The sequence below is a fragment of the Triticum urartu genome, chromosome 7 (assembly GCF_003073215.2).
Source record: "Triticum urartu cultivar G1812 chromosome 7, Tu2.1, whole genome shotgun sequence".
NCBI lineage: Eukaryota > Viridiplantae > Streptophyta > Magnoliopsida > Poales > Poaceae > Triticum > Triticum urartu.
The window spans coordinates 485,346,582-485,360,026 of record NC_053028.1 but is presented as its reverse complement, the minus strand read 5'-3'; positions in this window follow the sequence as shown (position 1 = coordinate 485,360,026).

The following is a 13,445-nucleotide window of genomic DNA, read 5'->3' as shown; positions in this document are numbered from 1 at the left end:
ATGTCTATATAAACCGGAGGACTTAGTCCGGATAGGAGAGATTTATTATCATAGCCATACGAGCTAGACCTCTAGGGTTTAGCCATTACGATCTCGAGGTAGATCAACGCTTGTAACACTCATATTCGTCAATATCAATCAAGCAGGACGTAGGGTATTACCTCCGTAGAGAGGGCCCGAACCTGGGTAAACATCGTGTCCCTTGTCTCCTGTTACCATCGACCTTAGACGCATAGTTCGGGACCCCCTACCCGAGATTCGCCGATTTTGACACCGACAGGCGGTTCCAAGATTGGAAAAGGCGTGGAGGGTAAATGAGCAGTGCCCCTACAGTTTCCTCTTTTTTATGGGGAATACGCGGGCCGCCTCTTTACTATTCACCGCGAGGTGACGCAAGCGTGCTGCGACCATTCCACGCACGACCCCCACGTCACACACTTAATGCAGGTCGTGGGGAAGCACAAATGGTGAAGGAGTTACCGCTGTTAAAACTCTGCCACGCGTGGCCGTGCACCATTCTGGGCCTGGCCCAACAACGCTTCGCGCTTATGTGTGGCCCAGGCCCGGGGGCTCCTGTCGGTGTACAAAAGTAGGGGCCTTTTTGTACCCCTTTACTTGTGCACGGGCAGTCGTAGCCACACCTACGGCCATGCTTGGCGGGGCAGAGGAAGGAAAGATACAAGACTGCGAAGGCAGTACTCAAAACAGAGGCGCGAAGAGCAAAAGGACAAGGTAGACTTCCCCTGGAAAGGCCCTTGCCGGGGCGGCCTACATAGCCCCGACAAGAGCCTTGCCGGGGCGACTTGCCCAATACCAGCAAGGCTGCCGCCCTTGAGCCTGAGAGTTTTGACACTATCGACAACATCAAGACCAAGGCTCGGGGGTGCCTGTGTGGTGGCATGCAAATCTTTGTGAGGACCAAAGGCCTGCAAGCCTAGATGAGAACCAGAAGACGAAGACCCCCGACAAGATCCTTGCGGGGGACGAGCGAAGACCCCCGGCAAGACTCTTGCCGGGATGCTCGTGAGACCCCGGCAAGACCCTTGCCGGGGACATCTATGGGGCCACAGATAGGCTCGCACCCACCAACGTTTCACCGCCCCACGGCCGTTCCGATGCGGCAACTAGCCTGCCAACTAGGCACGCACCTGCGTGGCAGCATGCAGCTTCTAGGCCAACTAGTCAAGCACCTGCATGGTGGCATGCAAATCTTCGTGAAGACCCTATCACCGCACCAGCACATCAGCCAGCCAGCCAGCATGGCGCTGCATGCCTCGTCATCTTGGACATGCGTCGAAGCAAGGCGAGGCAGCGACGGACGGGACGAGCTCTGATGCCGCCCCCGATAAAGCAAGAGGGCACGTAGGCAGCACATTAAATGTCTTTGTCCTACGGTGCCAGGTGATAGACTTGTACACTATAGATACTTACCACCTCCTGTGTGCCACTATGGCGACCCCTTTGACATATAAAAGGAGGCCCGAGGCGTACTGAGGGAGGATTCGGACTTTTTGGACTGGGCATGCACAACAGCTAGTTCAAGAGCTCAAGAACACCAAATATACACAAAAGCAGGACTAGGGTTTTACGCATCGTTTGCGGCCCGAACCTGGGTAAAAATCCCCTCGCGCTAATCTTCTAGACCTGCTCTTTGCGCAGCTCCACGCCCCACCAACCATAGAAGGGATTCACTAGGATCCCATAGGTGTCGATTCCCCCGACAATGATGTAAGTGGCTAGATGAAATTCCCGTGTACCCTCATGAACACTTTGCTTATCATAAGAGATCGTTTTGGCCTGTCCTTTGCCTCAAAAGGATTGGGCTACCTTGCTGCACTTTTGCTACTACAATCATTACTTTCTCGTTACAAATTATCTTGATATCAAACTACTCTGCTACTTACAATTTCAGCACTTGCAGACATTACCTTGTTGAAAACCACTTGTCATTTCCTTCTGCTCCTTGTTGGGTTCGACACTCTTACTTATAGAAAAGAGCTACAATTGATCCCCTATACTTGTGGGTCATCAAGGCTATTTTCTGGCGCCGTTGCCGGGGAGTGAAGCGCTTATGGTAAGTGGAATTTGGTAAGGAACCATTTATATAGTGTGCTGAAATTTATTGTCACTTGTTACTATGGAAAACAATCCTTTGAGGGGTTTGTTCGGGGTATCTTCACCTCGACCAGAACCATAATTAGCTACCCCTCAACCTATTGCACCTATTGAAGATATTGAATATGAAATTCCTTCGGGTATGATAGAACAACTGCTAGCTAATCCTTATGCAGGAGATGGAACCGAACATCCTGATATGCACTTGATATATGTAGAACAAATTTGTGGATTGTTTAAGCTTGCAGGTTTACTTAGGGATGAAGTTATGAAAAAGGTTTTCCCTTTATCTTTGAAGGGAAAAGCATTGGCATGGTATAGGCTATGCGATGCTATTGGATCTTGGAATTGGAATCGATTGAAATTGGAGTTCCACCAAAAAAATTGTCCTATGCATCTAGTTCATCGTGATCGGAATTATATATATAATTTTTGGCCTTGTGAAGGAGAAAGTATTGCTCTAGCTTGGGGGAGGCTTAAGTCAATGTTATATTCATGCCCCAATCATGAGCTCTCAGGAGAAATCATTATACAGAATTTTTATGCTCGGCTTTCTCGTAATGATCAAACCATGCTTGATACTTCTTGTGCCGGTTCTTTTATAAAGAAGACTATTGAATTCCGGTGGGATCTTTTGGAAAGAATTAAATGCAACCTTGAAGATTGGGAACTCGAGGAAGGTAAAGAGTCAGGTATTAAACTTAAGTATGATTGGTACGCGTCGGTGCTATACAAACGGTTTTTAACCCCTTCCGCGACGGCATTTGGGACCGTCGCCAAGTGAGTGTGGGCGATAGGGGGGTCCTTCCCACACGGCCCAGAAATCGTCAGAGATAGGCCCTCCTGGCACACACGCTCGGCAAAATGAGGTCGTGTGCGACCAACGAGCACTCAAATACAGAAATACGTACAGTAGTGCTAAAAAATACAATTATACAGGCGAAATCATTTCCGGTCGTAAGTACATCCCACACAGTCAGTCACTAATACATCTCCAACGTATCTATAATTTTTGATTGCTCCATGCTATATTATCTACTGTTTTGGACATTATTGGGCTTTATTATCCACTTTTATATTATTTTTGGGACTAACCTATTAACCGGAGGCCCAGCCCAGAATTGCTGTTTTTTGCCTGTTTTAGGGTTTCGAAGAAAAGGAATATCAAACGGAGTCCAAACGGAATGAAACCTTCGGGAACGTGATTTTCTCAACGAATAAGACCAGAGAGACTTGGACCCTACGTCAAGAAAGGAAATAGGAGGCCACGAGGTAGGGGGCGCGCCCTCCACCCTCGTGGGCCCCCTGTTGCTCCGCCGACGTACTCCTTCCTCCTATATATATATATTCATGTACCCCCAAACGATCAGATACGGAGCCAAAATCCTAATTCCACCACCGTAACTTTCCGTATCCATGAGATCCCATCTTGGGGCCTGTTCCGGAGCTCCGCCGGAGGGGGCATCGATCACAGAGGGCTTCTACATCAACACCATATCCCCTCCGATGAAGTGTGAGTAGTTCACCTCATACCTACGGGTCCATAGTTAGTAGCTAGATGGCTTCTTCTCTCTTTTTGGATCTCAATACAATGTTCTCCCCCTCTCTTGTGGATATCTATTCGATGTAATCTTTTTTTTTGCGGTGTGTTTGTTGAGATCGATGAATTGTGGGTTTATGATCAAGTCTATCTATGAATAATATTTGAATCTTCTCTGAATTCTTTTATGTATGATTGGTTATCTTTGCAAGTCTCTTCGAATTATCAGTTTGGTTTGGCCTACTAGATTGATCTTTCTTGCAATGGGAGAAGTGCTTAGCTTTGGGTTCAATCTTGCGGTGTCCTTTCCCGGTGACAGTAAGGGCAGCAAGGCACGTATTGTATTGTTTCCATCGAGGATAACAATATGGGGTTTTATTCATATTGCATGAGTCCATCCCTCTACATCATGTCATCTTGCTTAAGGCATTACTCTGTTTTTAACTTAATACTCTAGATGCATGCTGGATAGCGGTCGATGAGTGGAGTAATAGTAGTAGATGCAGGCAGGAGTCGGTCTACTTTTCTCGGACGTGATGCCTATATACATGATCATACCTAGATATTCTCATAACTATGCTCAATTATGTCAATTGCTCAACAGTAATTTGTTCACCCACCGTAGAATACTTATGCTCTTGAGAGAAGCCACTAGTGAAACCTATGGCCCCCGGGTCTATCTTTATCATATTGATCTCCTATTACTTAGTTATTTCCTTTGCTATTTACTTTTCCTTTATTTTACTTTGCATATTTTATCATAAAAATACCAAAAATATTATCTTATCATATCTATCAGATCTCACTCTCGTAAGTGGCCCTATAGGGATTGACAACCCCTATTTGCGTTGGTTGCAAGGATTTATTTGTTTTGTGCAGGTGCGAGGGACTCGCGCATAGCCTCCTACTGGATTGATACCTTGGTTCTCAAAAACTGAGGGAAATACTTACGCTACTTTGCTGCATCATCCCTTCCTCTTCGGGGAAAACCAACGCAGTGCTCAAGAGGTAGCAAGAAGGATTTCTGGCGCCGTTGTCGGGGAGGTCTACGCAAAATTCAACATACCAAGTACCCATCACATACCCTTATCTCCCGCATTACATTATTTTCCATTTGCCTCTCGTTTTCCTCTCCCCCACTTCACCCTTGCCGTTTTATTCGCCCTCTCTCGCTATCCTCCCTCTCTTTCTCTATTTGCCTCTTTTGCCTGTTTCTTGTTTGCTCGTATGGTTGGAATAGTTGTTTATTTATTACTAAATAGAGAACCTAAGATCTGTGGATCCTCATCCACTTGCTAATCTTTTTAAGAGATCCAATTATGATGAACCAATTGCTAGTGAGTTTTGTGCACTAGATTATCTTTATGAGGTTTTGCTTGAAATTCGTGAATCTGAAAAGTGTGATGAATTACTTTATGAAGTGATTCACGATAGATCTTTGAATAAAAAGCATGATTGCAATGATTTTATTATAAATTATATTTATGTAAATTGTGCTAATAATATGCAAAATCCTAAGCTTGGGGATGCTAGTTTTGCTATGTCCTCTACTTGTTGCAATGATCATGATTGGGGTGATTCTTCTTATGATCTTGAAAATTTATTTACTCCCCATGATGAATATGAGATTGATAATAGTATTTGCAATAATACTGAAAGTGGGTTTGGAAGAGTGTCAATTTTAGATCCCACATATTTGGATAATGTTCAATCTTATGAAGTTTTTGATAAAAGTGGGTTTGAAGAAGTCATGACTTTAGTTAATGTTAATCCCACTATTTTGGAAGAGTGTCAACTTTGCATGCATGTGGATCATGTTGAAAATATTTTATGTGATAGCTATTTTGTTGAATTTGCTTATGATCCCACATGTAATTATTATGAGAGAGGAAAATATGGTGGTAGAAATTTTCATGTTACTAAATCACCTCTCGTTATGTTAAGATTGCTATTGTTTCTTTCCGCTTCCTTGCATATGCTAGTTTTTGCTTGCCTTGATAATTTGTTTGCCTATAAGATGGCTATTCATAGGAAGTATGTTAGACTTAAATGTGTTTGTCACGTGTTTTATGATGCTCTCTTTGTGCTTCAATTCTTGTCTTTCATGTGAGCATCATTGAAATATTATGCCTAGCTATAAGGCTTTAAAGAAAAGCGCTTGTTGGGAGACAACCCAATATTTATCCTTGCTGTTATTTAATAAATAATTTTTCTAGCCTCTGTTTTGGTTGTGTTTTTTGTGTTTAATTACTGTTTGTGCCAAGTAGAACCGTTGGGAAGACTTGGGGAAAGTCTTGTTGAACTTGCTGTAAAAACAGAAACTTTAGCACTCACGAGAACTGCTGTCACTTTTATTTGGAAAGTGATATTTAGTTAATTCTTTTTGCATATGATTAACAGATAAATTCCTCACGTCCAGAAATTTATTTTATAATTTTTGGGGTTCCAGATCTTGCGCTAGCTACAGATTACTACAGACTGTTCTGTTTTTGACAGATTCTGTTTTTCGTGTGTTGTTTGCTTATTTTGATGAATCTATGGCTAGTAAAATAGTTTATAAACCATAGAGAAGTTGGAATACAGTAGGTATAACACACATATAAATAAAGAATTAGTTCATTACAGTACCTTGAAGTGGTCTTTTATTTTCTTTCGCTAACGGAGCTCACGAGATTTTCTACTTTAAGTTTTGTGTTGTGAAGTTTTCAAGTTTTGGGTAAAGATTTGATGGATTATGGAACAAGGAGTGGAAAGAGCCTAAGCTTGGGGATGCCCATGGCACCCCCAAGATAATATAAGGACACCTAAAAGCCAAAGCTTGGGGATGCCCCGGAAGGCATCCCCTCTTTCGTCTACTTCTATCGGTAACTTTACTTGGAGCTATATTTTTATTCGCCACATGATATGTGTTTTGCTTGGAGCGTCTTGTATTATTTGAGTCTTTGATTTTTAGTTTACCAAAATCATCCTTGCTGTACACATCTTTTGAGAGAGCCATACATGATTTGGAATTTGTTAGAATACTCTATGTGCTTCGCTTATATCTTTTGAGTTATATAGTTTTCCCCTAGTACTTCACTTATATCTTTTAGAGCACAGTGGTGGATTTGTTTTATAGAAACTATTGATCTCTCATGCTTCACTTAGATTATTTTGAGAGTCTTAATAGCATGGTAATTTGCTTAAAATCCTAATATGCTAGGTATCCAAAGTTAGTAAAATTTTCTTAAGAGTGTTTTGAATACTAAGAGAAGTTTGATGCTTGATGATTGTTTTGAGATATGGAGGTAATAATATCAAAGTCGTGCTAGTTGAGTAGTTGTGAAATTGAGAAATACTTGTGTTGAAGTTTGCAAGTCTCGTAGCATGCACGTATGGTAAACGTTATGCAACAAATTTGAAACATGAGGTGTTATTTGATTGTCTTCCTTATGAGTGGCGGTCGGGGATGAGCGATGGTCTTTTCCTACCAATCTATCCCCTTAGGAGCATGCGCGTAGTACCGAGGTTTTTGATGACTTGTAGATTTTTGCAATAAGTATGTGAGTTATTTATGACTAATGTTGAGTCCATGGATTATACACACTCTCACCCTTCCATCCTTGCTAGCCTCTTTGGTACCGTGCATTGCCCTTTCTCACATTGAGAGTTGGCGCAAACTTCGCCGGTGCATCCAAACCCCGTGATATGATACGCTCTTTCACACATAAACCTCCTTATATCTTCCTCAAAACAGCCACCATACCTACCTATTATGGCATTTCCATAGCCATTCCGAGATATATTGCCATGAAACTCTCCATCATTCCGTTCATCATGACACATTCATCATTGTCATATTGCTTAGCATGATCATGTAGTTGACATAGTATTTGTGGCAAAGCCACCATTCATAATTCTTTCATACATGTCACTCTTGGTCCATTGCATATCCCGGTACACCACCGGAGGCATTCATATAGAGTCATCTTTGTTCTAGTATCGAGTTGTAATCATTGAGTTGTAAATAAATAGAAGTGTGATGATCATCATTTTCTAGAGCATTGTCCCAAGTGAGAAAAAAAGAGAAAGGCCATAAAAAAAGAAGGCCCAAAAAAATGAGAGAAAAAGAGAGAAGGGACAATGTTACTATCCTTTGCCACACTTGTGCTTCAAAGTAGCACCTTAATCTTCATGTTAGAGAGTCTCTTGTTTTGGCACTTTCATATACTAGCGGGAATTTTTCATTATAGAACTTGGCTTGTATATTCCAACAATGGGCCTCCTCAAGTGCCCTAGGTCTTCGTGAGCAAGCAAGTTGGATGCACACCCACTAGTTTCTTTTGTCGAGCTTTCATACATTTATAGCTCTAGTGCATCCGTTGCATGGCAATCCCTACTCCTTGCATTAACATCAATCGGTGGGCATCTCCATAGCCCATTGATTAGCCTCGTTGATGTGAGACTTTCTCCCTTTTTGTCTTCTCCACATAACCCCCCTCATTATATTCTATTCCACCCATAGTGCTATGTCCATGGCTCGCGCTCATATATTGCATGAAAGTTTATAGGTTTGACATTACTAAAGTATGAAACAATTGCTTGGCTTGTCATCGGGGTTGTGCATGATGAGAGCATTCTTGTGTGACGAAGATGAAACATGACTAAACTATATGATTTTGTAGGGATGTACTTTCTTTGGCCATGTTATTTTGAGAAGACATAATTGCTTAGTTAGTATGCTTGAAGTATTATTATTTTTATGTCAATATGAACTTTTGTCTTGAATCTTTCGGATCTGAATATTCATACCACAATTAAGAAGAATTACATTAAAATTATGCCAAGTAGCACTCCGCATCAAAAATTCTATTTTTATCATTTACCTACTCGAGGACGAGCAGGAATTAAGCTTGGGGATGCTTGATACGTCTCCAACATATCTATAATTTTTGATTGCTCCATGCTATATTATCTACTGTTTTGGACATTATTGGGCTTTATTATCCACTTTTATATTATTCTTGGGACTAACCTATTAACCGGAGGCCCAGCCCAGAATTGCTGTTTTTTTGCCTGTTTTAGGGTTTCGAAGAAAAGGAATATCAAACGGAGTCCAAACGGAATGAAACCTTCGGGAACGTGATTTTCTCAACGAATAAGACCAGAGAGACTTGGACCCTACGTCAAGAAAGGAAACAGGAGGCCACGAGGTAGGGGGGCGCGCCCACCCCCACCAGGCGCACCCTCCACCCTCGTGGGCCCCCTATTGCTCCACCGACGTACTCCTTCCTCCTATATATATCCACGTACCCCAAAACGATCAGATACGGAGCCAAAACCCTAATTCCACCGCCGTAACTTTTTGTATCCACGAGATCCCATCTTGGGGCCTATTTCGGAGCTCCGTCGGAGGGGGCATCGATCACGGAGGGCTTCTACATCGACACCATAGCCCCTCCGATGAAGTGTGAGTAGTTTACCTCAGACCTACGGGTCCATAGTTAGTAGCTAGATGGCTTCTTCTCTCTTTTTGGATCTCCATACAATGTTCTCCCCCTCTCTTGTGGAGATCTATTTGATGTAATCTTTTTTTGTGGTGTGTTTGTTGAGACTGATGAATTGTGGGTTTATGATCAAGTCTATCTATGAATAATATTTGAATCTTCTCTGAATTCTTTTATGTATGATTGGTTATCTTTGCAAGTCTCTTCGAATTATCAGTTTGGTTTGGCCTACTAGATTGATCTTTCTTGCAATGGGAGAAGTGCTTAGCTTTGGGTTCAATCTTGCGGTGTCCTTTCCCGGTGACAGTAAGGGCAGCAAGGCACATATTGTATTGTTGCCATCGAGGATAACAAGATGGGGTTTTCATCATATTGCATGAGTCTATTCCTCTACATCATGTCATCTTGCTTAAGGCATTACTCGGTTTTTAACTTAATACTCTAGATGCATGCTGGATAGCGGTCGATGAGTGGAGTAATAGTAGTAGATGCAGGCAAGAGTCGGTCTACTTATCTCGGACGTGATGCCTATATACATGATCATACCTAGATATTCTCATAACTATGCTCCTGTCAATTGCTCAACAGTAATTTGTTCACCCACCGTAGAATACTTATGCTCTTGAGAGAAGCCACTAGTGAAACCTATGGCCCCCGGGTCTATCTTTATCATATTGATCTCCTATTACTTAGTTATTTCCTTTGCTATTTACTTTGCCTTTATTTTACTTTGCATCTTTTATCATAAAAATACCAAAAATATTATCTTATCATATCTATCAGATCTCACTCTCGTAAGTGGCCCTATAGGGATTGACAACCCCTATTTGCGTTGGTTGCGAGGATTTATTTGTTTTGTGCAGGTGCGAGGGACTCGCGCATAGCCTCCTACTGGATTGATACCTTGGTTCTCAAAAACTGAGGGAAATACTTACGCTACTTTGCTGCATCATCCCTTCCTCTTCGGGGAAAACCAACGCAGTGCTCAAGAGGTAGCAGTCACCGCTAAACGTTTCCGTTCGTATATACATCCCACATAGTCACTCCAAGGAAAACGTTTGCGCAAGGTGGTGTAACACAAACAGTTTTCAACAGAATGTTGTGTGTGATTGTTTATGGATCCAACACAGTTTATTCCTAGAAACTGTGTGTGTTGCCCGAGGTCATCGCCCACGGTGTTTTGTCAATAACCGTTTGCAATAGAAAACCCAATTAGCGGGTTAATTGACCTATTATTAATAATCCATTTACTAATCTAATTGACATTCATATTTAGCACATAATATATTTCATTTCCATATTAAGGAAGCAGGATTTCGTAATTGAAATACATCGGAGTACAACATGATATAGCTTCAGCACTCAGCTAGCCCATTACACAATTGCACCAGCAGCAAGTTTCACATGCAACATTTAGAACCTTTCAAAATTAGCATCATAGATGGTACATAGAGAAACGCATCTCATCTAGAAAAATGCTGAAGCGGAAGGCGAATATTGAGCCTTCATTCATGTTGAAGGCCTTTGCAACTTGAGGCCAGTGCCAGCGGATGATTGACTGTCCATCCTTCGACCTCTTCAGGAACACTTCAATATTGAACCATGGGTGTTGTATGAAAACTTTCCTCACCTCCTGACCACAGAGGTGGTTTGAGAGGTAATCGTCAGTGAAGCCTGAAAATAAGGATGTGCATAAATATCTTCTCTATATTGGAAATGGGGCAAAGGGATAAAAAAGGCAAGGTATAATAGTTAGTACCATCTTGTAAACCTCAGTGCTTCCCATTGTTTCCCTGCAACTCATATAAGGTAGTTAGTCATCGGGTTAAGTAAGGGTTCGCATGCTATCGGTAAAATATATTGATGATAAATAAGCACATTGCAGATTCATTAGATTAATTCAAGACACATGGAAAACCCATTTATCCAAACCAAGCTTGATTAACAACTAGGAAATATAGCACTTGTATATGTTTCTCATGTATTAAGTGCAACCAAATTCGATTTATTCCTCACATGGTATACAATAACAGAATGCAGCCACAACAATTGAACATCGCATTGCAGAATTGAACCAAGCAGTTAACTAAACACCACAACAAATGAACCAAATGTTAACTGAGCACCACATTGCACAATATAACATACTCCTAATAGAAGATCAGATAGTTAACCAAACCAAGCATGCTTAACAACTTGGAAATATAGCAATTGTATTTGTTTCTCATGTATTTAGAACATCCAAATTAGATTTATTTCTCACATGGCATACAATAACAGAATGCAGCCACAACAACTGAATATCGCATTGCAGAATTGAACCAAGCAGTTAACTAAACACCACAGCAAATGAACCAAACGTTAACTGAGCACTACATTGCACAATATAACATACTCCTAATAGAAGATCATACAGTTAACCAAACCAAGCATGCTTAACAACTTGGAAATATTGCACCCTGAACAATTGAACATCACATTTGCAGAATTGAACCAAGCAGTTAACTGAACACCACATTGCACGACATATAGAACATATACACTATAGCAGAAGATTGCATGGTAAAAGTAGATAGCACAATTCACTAGAATTTGTTAAGGAAATGTAGTAGCTAGCAAACTGAACATGGGTCCTTATAGTGAGCTAATAAGACATGCTACTCGTCATTGTCGGAGATATCGATGATGATTGGCTCCTTGGACATGGAAGCGGGCGAGGCCTCTGCATCGTGGGTTCCCTCGTTGTAGTGGTGAGTTGCCTGAGCCGCGCCGGGCACCAACCTGCTGGCTCTTGAGATGAGGTAAGCACAAGCACACTGAGAAAACACCTCGTAGTCTTCGTCGAAGGCACCGACGATGGCCTCGAGAAAACACCATGAACTATCGTTTAAAGCAGCCAACCGCATCGCGGCGTCGGCATGTGAGGTGTCAATGGTGGCCTCGACGCGCGAGGTGATCCTCCAAGATCTGGGGGTCGGCACGAATGACAGCCATCATGACCTCATCCGTGTGTGCGGCCGCGATTTGCTTCTCTGCTGCCAAATGCTCCTTGAGATCCTGGCTATACTGCGTGCACCATGGCTTAGGCCGACGCTTATTTGGTGGAGGGGTCGGTGATTTGGGTGGAAGGTGTAGCGCTCGCGCCGGCGGTCGGGGCATGTGGGATGTGGAAGGAGGAGGAGGATGGGGATCGGGTGCGGATTACCTGCCTGGATAGGCGAGGCTGAGCAGCGTGAAGGAGGGGCGCCGGCGAGGAGGCGGCGCTGCAAGAAATAAGTGAAGGATTCAACTTGGAAAGGAAGGGGGAAACTGGGGAAATGTGGCTTTTGGTAAGGGGGAGGGGCGGGAGGTAGATATTTTCACGGAAGCCGAAAATTTGGAATCGCTTCAGCGAAAAAACTGGCGTGCAAAGTGTCATGAGACATGGTCCCTTATTCAGATCAGGCTGTGGACTGTAGCCGTCGCACCTTCTCGTGTAAGACATATGCGTACTATACTCCGACGGTGCTCCAAGATATTTTGTGCTGCATCTCACACAGTTGGTTGTAATAAACTGCGTGGGATCTACTTGATTTTCGTCTCGATTTGAATTACATAATGCGGTCACATCGGCCATGGAAGGTGTTTCAATTGTTAGACGTTTTATCTGCAGTGAACATGCAACTATATGTATGTCATAAAAGAAATGGAATTATTCAGGATTCGTTTGGACATTTTTATGCATTAACTAAGTTTTCAATGCATTTATGTGCATAATTCTAATTTGAACTACATGCACATGCTCCATTGCATATAAATTGGTTGAAAAATCAAATCTCTTGTCCTTGGGTGCATGCTTAGGACCCATGCAAGAAATGGGAATGAATGTCAAGCACCCTGCCACCGTCACACGGCCGCAAACATTGAGATACCTAGTTTTTAAATTCTAGTAAATCCAAAACACGTCTGAAATTCATGAAACTTGGCATGCTATCATGGGGCGGCATCAACATGTCGTGGTAATTTTTTTGTCCCATTTGGGGCAGGTTTGAGTATATGCTTCTCACAAACCAGAGCTTCTCACAACAAGCATGATGGTTTCTGTAGGGAACGCCCCACCTTTGCGGACGAAACGATATCCATTGCCTCTTATTGCTTTCAATTTTTTTTCTCGTGTCAACATAGAACAATAGGAGTGTTGTGTTATTTTTTGTGATTTTTCGGGGTTCGTTTGGACATTTTTATGCATTAAGTGAGTTTTCAATGCATTTATGTGCATAATTCAAATTTGAACTACATGCACATGATCCAGTGCATATAAATTG